At 38.6% G+C, this 8,892-nt stretch overlaps 1 non-coding gene across 1 annotated transcript; it reads right to left on the bottom strand.

The window, feature by feature from the left end:
- Positions 1 to 7,588: 7,588 nt before the first annotated feature.
- On the bottom strand, positions 7,589 to 7,663 carry TRNAA-UGC (transfer RNA alanine (anticodon UGC)). Its single transcript has one exon. It is a non-coding gene; the product is annotated as a tRNA-Ala (tRNA).
- Positions 7,664 to 8,892: the final 1,229 nt, after the last annotated feature.

The raw sequence follows: 8,892 nt of genomic DNA, 5'->3' as shown, positions 1-8,892 counted from the left end.
CTAGGAACGTAGCCTTCAACATTTTTCCTATAAACTAAACTTTGTGGCGCAACAGCCTTCGAAGGCCAGGCCCTGCCAGGGCGGCTTTTCATTGGTGACGCGTGGTCAGCGCATCGGATCCCATCGCCGCTGTTTTTCTGGCTTTCGTGCCGCAGCCCGCTTATTCTTGAAGTAGCTTCCCAATGGGCCTGGTCAAAGCAAACTATTGTAGGTGGCAGCAGCCCTGTTCTGTACCCACGCTTTTGATCGGCAATTGTTCTCCCATTTAACTTCACGGGGAATTTGATGCCGAACGTCCTGCTATTACATTAAATTGCAAGTTTAATATCATCTTAACCTCAGAAATGATGTCCGAACATGATAGTGGAATAATCGGTGCTGTAAAAGTAAGACTTTTGAAAGGACGATCGTCAACAACAGAAAATATATCATAAATAAAAAAAAACAACTTAATAATTGCACAGCACTTTTTTACGTCACTTGCAATTTTCACAATTTAAGTGATACATTGTTGTGAATCCGATAAAGTATAATGCATAATAATTACGCGTTACTGTACTTCAATTTTTATTGTTCTTTTTAATAACTTATCTTTTTTCACGTGATATACTTTTCCACGTAGCTAGTAAATGTGGTCCTTTGTTATATATATACACACACACACATTTATCGTCAAGAATAGTTATTACAAAATTTTTTTTTTTTTTTTGTTTCATGTCTCGCAACCTATCTCGCTATCCTATTTACAGGAATTATAATTTTAAAATTGTTGTTACCAAGTAAAAGACGGACAAAAATACGAGGGGAGAATATCTGCTTAATACTATGATACCGGATAGGGAATAATATCAGTCATAGTGTATAATAATATATATCATGCGTTTACACACATAATACATTTTATCTTTATAATTTTGTGAGTTTCTTCGATTCCAACCCGCCGTTGAATTACACATGCTCGCAACCAGGAAAAAAGCAAAACGTAGTGTAAAAATCTAAATTTTTGTATTATTGACCCATGGCAGCTAGAGACGACCCAAATGACGTCAAGTTTAGTGTTCATTGTGCATAAACGTACTATATTTAACTCGTTTTCCCAATCATTCCGTTGCGATTTAATATATTAATTCCTAGGTTCAAGAGAATGTAATTTTCGGAAAGCTTATGACTTGCTACATAATCTTAAAGCTTTACTAAACCCATTTTTATTATCGTTATACACGATAAATTCTTACTATCATTGAAAATAACGTTCGAATTGCCATCCCATCGCGCTCCAATGTAAAGCTTAGGGCAACCAATTGACGAACGAAATAATTTAGGGACGCAACAGGGGTGACGCCTCTAGCGGAAAAGTTTGCCAATGAACAGCCCCATTGTCCTCACGACGCTGGGTCAACGCCGAAATTTTGGGGGTACCCACCGCGAATCGAAACCAGGACCGCTCGCACCAAAGGCAAGGGCGCTAACCACTTGGCTACGCGGGAGCCCAAGTTTTTCTTATAGCATGCCATATTTACATTCTATCAGGATCTGACGGGCCGCAGGTTCATGAATGAGCTTTACAAATAACTGCATGGTTTCTGTTGTTCACTATACATTCATTTGCTGTACTCTTTTCTTATGAAAGAATATATCAGCATGGGTAACTATTGCAAGGAACACAGTCACGTTCTGAATTGAGGTTAGTCACCGCAACGCAACAAATAAGCATTGTTGTAAGGAAAAGATCACATTTACCATTCATACACAAGAATTGTCATTTACCTCTTCAATGAGAAGACTGTGATTGATTTTTTCTTCACTTGCATGTCAATATTTGTCTCGAAGTTTCATGAGGCTACTAGCAGACAGTTTTGAAGACGTGTGTTGGTCAGCTGATTCTTCAACTTTGATTCCATTCTTCATTTTGGAAAGAGCTATTCGCAGGCATAAGTGATAGCGAATAGAGGACAATGAATAGGGCAATTAAGCCTCTTTCACATATTTTGAGTTCGCTCGTTCGCATATTTTCTTTTATTCTTTTCATTTCATTGCACAGAATTGCAGCCAGGGGCGATCCCCTGGTTGAAGACCACTCACTGCCTGTGGGGAATGGAAAGAAAGGGATGAGTGCGAGAAATAAAAAAAAATAAAAAAAGGAAGAAAGAAGATGCAGGGAGAGACGCAAGAACATGCGAGGGAGTGAGAGAGAAAGATAGGCTGTTCTACATTTCCAGCTTGGGAGCGAGTCACTTCGAAGCCTCCAATCAGCAAGCAAGCCGCTGACGTCATCTCAACCCAGCACCAGTCGCTAACCCTCTTGCTCACTCTCTACTTTGTTGAGAGGCTCTCTAGCTAGACTCGTGCAGCCTGCTGGAGTTGTTCCAAAAGAAATCAGACTCTAGGAAGGGGCAATTGGAAATTCAAGCGCGAGATAGAGAGAAATAAAATAAAGACGTTACAAAAGAAGATGACGAAAAGTATTAAGGGAATGACAGGAAGCAGACAGATAAGAGTGAGAGACCGAGAGAAAACAGGATTAAGGTAAATAAAGAAAAATAAGATGGAGACCGGTGATATTGATTGAATTGATTTATTTTACTTCGCTTTTCTGTCACTTTTGTCTAATCACGAAGATGAAGATGTAAGGTGATAAGATGAAAGGACGATCACAAGCACACAAGGGCAGAACACAACACAAATCCCACATAGGATTATACTGGCTGTGAGTCCAGACACCAGAGCCTCGTTAGTCTGCACGATGCAGTCCAGGGTGTACTATGTGAAAGAGAAGTTTATACTTGAGTGACCCCTTGCACCCAAGCGACCGGTTGGGAAAAGATAAAAGAGAGAGCTAATGACGAAAGAAAGATTGAAATGAGAAGAAATAGTATTTAGTAGCAAGAAACTGCCGAACGGACATATTCTTATCCAATGTGCCGATTTTATTTTCCAACTATTGTCATCCATGTTTGGAGATGATGACAGTATTTCAACCAATGTTTTTAGCTTCTTGAGAAGAGCCGGACTCTTACACTGGTTCTGAGAAAGTTTTTAGTCTCTCCTTGTGTATGTTCCGTGCAGATCTCTTTACAACCTTGCACTTTGTGAGGGGCCTTTTTACACCACTTTTTAAGTTAGGGTTTTAGATTAGAGAATTTTTCCTCATACAGGGTTTCATGTGACGTCAGAATGCGCACAGCCGCCATGTTTGCGGCCAATTTTATTACCGTTTGCAATGAAATATCTGCACCATTAGATCACGAGTGTCGTGTTAGTATCTCCGCCACCCGCTTACATTCCGTATGCTTACACAGGGTGTCTACCAGTCAAGAATGTCAAGAAATCAACAGGTAGGTCAAGAAAGTCAATCAATTATGCTGGTGTTCAAGAATTTTTGCAAATTTTTTTACAGTATAGTGAATTTACATTGTTATACCTGTACTTGGATTTCATAAAATTGAATATTTGGAAATGTAAAATTGTATTGAGTTGTGGTTAATATGTGTTCACTTTGTTTCTTAAAAATTACAGTCTCTTATGAGTGAAATTTTGTAAAAATATTAAATAAAATAACGTGGCCATTCCTCATCCAGGATGAAGTCTGAAGCATTAATCTTTACATACATTTATAAAGCAAGTCTAAAATCTCTTGATAAAGTACAGCTTCAGATTTCATCTTACCTGACCTTGTGGTTGGGGGTTTTCATTGAATAAAAACATATATTTTCTTAATTTCCAACTATACCTAAGTAAATAAATGGTAAGGAGAAGAAAAAGGAAAGAAAGGTCAGGAAAAAGTCAAGAATTTTGGATTTGGTATTTTGGTAGACACCCTGTTACAAGAACTAACCTCAATCGTAGCTGCCTCAATCAATGCAACAGTTTGTGACGTAGGTGAAACACACCTATACTTTCAATGGTACAAGATGGTCATATGTGCCGACGCACCCGAAAATTCAAATCCATTGATTCATTCATTCAATTCGGACAACCACCAGGAAGCATGCCAACAAATAACAATTTATGGCAAATTGTCAATCCTCAAAATCCTTGAACGGTGCTCTACTTATCATAAATAATTATTGATAATCGTTAGTTTTAATGTCAGCCTGCTGCTTTAGCCTCAATGCTTCCTTTCCCATTTGCATTCCCTGGTTAGCCATCAGGAAGAGCCGAGCGGACAAGGATATGCAACATCCTGCATGCGCAGCAACGTTTGACGGTGCCAGGACGTACCAGCCTGTAATGAAGGCAAACGGAAGGCCTAATTACAATTAAGAAGTAATTAAAATTCTTGTTTAAAATGGAAAAAATGGTCGCGCTACACTGGGTTCCGATGCTCGTTGTTGTAATCCTTGCGTTCTTCTTATCATCAATCATCACAGCCTTTGATGAAGCGATTAAAGTGACTTCCCTTACATCATAGCCTTTCTACCGAGCGGACGTGTGTTTTGTCACGGCATCTAGTATCGTTCCTCGTGCTCTTCAAATAAAGAAAGGATTAACGGTCTTCTCTCGTAAGGTGGCGGATTAACTTCTGGCATTAAAGTCGTTTTCGTCTTCGGCAAAGGGGGCAGCAGGATTTTTCTCAGGAGGGGCAGAGTAAGATTTCATATCTTGCCTCTCAGTCATAGAAACTTTTTATTATTATTATCATTATTACTATTATTATCATTATTATTATGAATTATGGTTTCTGACAGCAAAGAATTACCTTCTGAAAGTTTAATTAATCAGATCAAAAACCTTTTATCAGGTTACTATGAACAGCATTATTCTGAATGACTAACACAGATAAATATGTCCATCCTAGAAGAAAGAAGAAACATTAAATGGAACAATGTTGTACAGAAATAGATAGTGAATACTTTTTGAATAATATATCTTATAAAATTCCCAAATATTCCCAGAGGAATATTTCAAATCTAACATTTGGGTCATTCCATGTCAATTCGCCCAGGCCATGTCACCCACCGACACGGATTTCAACGAAATTTTGTACGCATATAGCTTTGACCTAGGTAAGAAACCGTATCAATTTTTTCTTGTCTGGTCCTTACATTTTTACAGTTACAGGAGGTCAAAGTTTTCAGGATTTGCTTATACAGGTTGCTCCTGGCTCTTCGTTTCAGGAGTGTAGTACATTAATAAAATATTTATATTTCAGCATGCATCTTTCGTAGCTCCATGATTTTTTTTCTGTAAGCCAATCAAAGTATGCAGATTCAAATAAAAATTGCCCGAAGAGTTACATGTATTTTCCATTGTTACAAAAATTACTTTCCATAAACAAGACATGTTTCTTACTGTAACATCAAATTGTATTAATTAATATTTTGGTCAAAGGCGGTCCTTTGAACTTGTCGACTTTTGTGTTTCCTTAATTATCAAAGTATGTTCTAAAATATTATAGTCATAAATATAATCGTTGTTACTCTATTGACAGTTATAATCAATTCAGAAAAGTCTTGGTAATGTTCAATATCAGTGTTTTTAATTCAAGTGTCTTTCATAAATTAACATAAATTGTATACACAAGCCATCAAAACCCCACAACTTTTTTTCATAATATGTTAGAACAGGGTGGGGGGAATAGAACTTGGAGCTTAACTTTGGGGGCCAGAATCAAAAAGTTTTCAAGGCCATAAAAATATCATCCACGACTATTTTCATAAATAACTGTTACATTTGCAAGATCCTATAAATGACTCTTTATTTTGCTCCTCAAGTTCCATGAGGTTAACAAAAGTATCATTAACTTGTACATTTTCGTAAACCTGAAAATTAAGGCGGGGGCAAGTTACGCCTATGATATCAACGAAAAATAAGAAATGGGTCGCTGGGAGGGATCACTCGTCATCCAGCCCTTGGGGACCCAACTACAATCGCATCACCGAGCGACCTCTTTCTGGAGGCCACGAGGAGTCAGCACACTACCCAGGCAGGACATCGTTGCACCGGAAGGAAGCATACCTTAAAAACGTGTTTAGACAAAATTTGTAATTTGACTTTCTAAAGTCCTTAGGTTACACGATTTCATTGTAAAATGTTCTCGCTGCAAAATGGGAAACCTGCAGGTTTTTCTCTAGGCTCGCCATTTCCATGTGTTAGTGACTGAGGATCTGGTGGAAGGAGTTTCGTTCCTATAATGTTACTATGGGGCAGATATGTTCATAGTAATATAATTTGTTTTTAGCTCGCTAGAGGGAAAGTCAGCTAGGTTTAGAAAAAGTTTCTGGCCAAGCCCGCGAAAATACAACGGACACTTATCGAGTCCTGATGTCAAATTTTTACTCCTGTTTGTTGCGGGGGAAAAGCAAGGGTACCCACAAGGAGGGGATCATGGCGCGTTTCCCAAAATTCGGGAGGAGGGGTGATTTTTCCCAGAATATTATAATTTTCTAAATATGTAAAACAGTTTATACCTTGGCATCATTCTACAATATTTGCAATACGTGCGATGAGGCGGGGGAGGAATCAGAATCTATTTCCTTAGTAAATCATTTACTTTAGCGGGTTTCAAGTCACTTTTGCTACTAGATGCACCATATTAAATTAGATTAAGGAAAGGAAGACTTTAGGTGGTGAGAGGGTCAGATCAAGTAAAGTGTTCAGTAAAACTTACAAAAAGCGATTGCAATATGATAGCAGTAGACATACTGTCGTAATTAAATACTTTGTGTTGATTGTGATATGATTTAGAGGAAGATGAATGCGCCATTGATCTTGGGGGGAGGAGGGGGAACGAAAACCTGGTATATCATTTGTCTGGTGATATATTAGCCGGACTACAGAGACGATAGAATTCGGCACCTCCCGTGATGTTCGGTTTCGCAACAGCTCACACGTTCTGCAGTTGTACGCCACAAGGCTGAATCTCCTTCCTGTCCGAATTGCCAGCTTCTGTCGCCTAAAGCACCGCTCCATAGTCCGAATCCGCTGCAAAGGTGGAGTTGGAGGGGAGACGTTGAAGGTACGACAAGTGTACGCTTCGAGCATCTTGGAAATCCAAGAATGAGGCCGGTGCAGTGCTCATATAGTAACTGGAAAGTTTTATTGAGAACTTTTCACACCCAAAGTACCCCTGAGGGGCATTGGTGCACGTGCATTACAAAATACAATCATATATATACACATCAATTGGACACTATGTTTTTTATAATAGTATAGCAATTGTATAATGTTGTAAATCAACAAAACAAAATCTTCAAGTTCTTATTAAGTAGTGGATTAGTGTTGTAAAAGTACAATATTATGTAGTGTATGCAATCTAAATTTATTTTATAAAATTATTTAAATCCTGAAATTCTTTAACTGAATACTATGTATATTCCAATATGAAATTTTTCACCTTACTTTCAAAGACCGTGGTTCTCTCAAAATTTTTATAACTATTTGGTAACGTGTAAAATAAGCTTATGAAACATGTAGTACATCAAAAAGAGAGAAACATCTATTGGAGACATTCGAAAGGGTAATATTGCGTGTCCTATGTGTGAACATGTTCAATGAAGAGTTTGAGTTGCTGTTTTAAGTCCACTTTATGCACAGTAAGGCTAATCGGGACTGGACCTACAGTTTAAAGTGGGATCCGAACCACTTGTGCCTCCACCGGGTATCGAACCCGGGACCCCTTGCTTGCAAGGCAATGACGCTACCACTGCGCCATGGTGGAGGCCCTGTTCAATGAAGAAAACGATTTAGTAAGGAACTACACGGGATCCGAACTACCATGATCCTCCACTGGATATCGAGCACGGGACCCCTTGACTACAAGGCGGCGACCTTACCACTACGTCATCGGAAAGGACCAACGTTGAGATATGTGGATGGTGTTGATCAGAGACTTCAGCGTGGAAACTGGAGAATGGAAAACAAATAGTGACAGATGGCAGAGTCGGTGAAGGTTCAGCAGTGGACTGTAGTGATATGTTGATGAAGAGAAGAGCGTTTGAAATCTACTTGAGTCGGCTCCGTGGCCTGCACATTCACGTTCGCTATCTTGGCTGTTTCTTAAGCCTGGTTTACATTGGTCGAGTAGACGGGAGAGTAGCTGGAGAGAGTAGGGTAAAGCGAGCTGCTATCCTCGTGTAATGTAATGTTTTTTTTATTACATGAAACCCTTTCAAATACCAAAGTAAAACCTATTTACACTGCAAAATGGTATACTGATCAGCTGAAATCAACAACAATAAAAACAAAAATTTATTAAGAACAACAATCAGTACATGATTATTTGACAATTCTCCTGTGCGAACATACTAACTACAGTTTCACTCTTCTTGCCTTTCGAGCAGCAAAGCCATTGATAACATCATCGAACACAAGTGATTGAACTCTGTACTTCTCAACAGACAAAATAGCCAGGTTAGTCAGCTTTCCTTGACTCAAGGAAGGACGCAAGTAATTCTTTATAAGCTTTAGCTTACTAAAACTCCTTTCACAAGATGCAACAGACGAAGGTAGAGTTAAAAATAGTTTCAATGCAGTGACAAAATTTGGGTACAACTCAATACATGATATTGTATGATGAATGAGAGAGCAGCAAGTGGTGACAATTCTGACAAGTATTCCAAGTGAAAATCTTTTAAAAATGCTTGCGCATGATGTTGAACAACAATTCATGAAGTAACTCACTTCCGTTGATATCCTCGGTGTTTAATAAAGCCAGATCAAAGACTCCCTTTCTCAACGTTTCTTCTGATATAATTGCCATATTGCTTGGAATAATTACGGAAAAATTCTCCAAAACTCCTTTCATTAGCTTGAATCGATCGCCTATTTGTGACAAAATTGAACCCAATGCACAAAACAAGCTCTTCCTAATTTTTTGTTCTTCATTTATGGCTACACTTCCATCTTCTGCAACTTCATCGAAAAACTTTTTTTTGGGGGGGACGCTGTTCT

The sequence above is a fragment of the Lepisma saccharinum genome, chromosome 10 (genome assembly GCF_977018435.1).
Source record: "Lepisma saccharinum chromosome 10, izLepSacc3.1, whole genome shotgun sequence".
NCBI classification, from domain to species: Eukaryota; Metazoa; Arthropoda; class Insecta; order Zygentoma; family Lepismatidae; genus Lepisma; species Lepisma saccharinum.
This window is presented reverse-complemented; position numbering and strand designations above follow the sequence as displayed.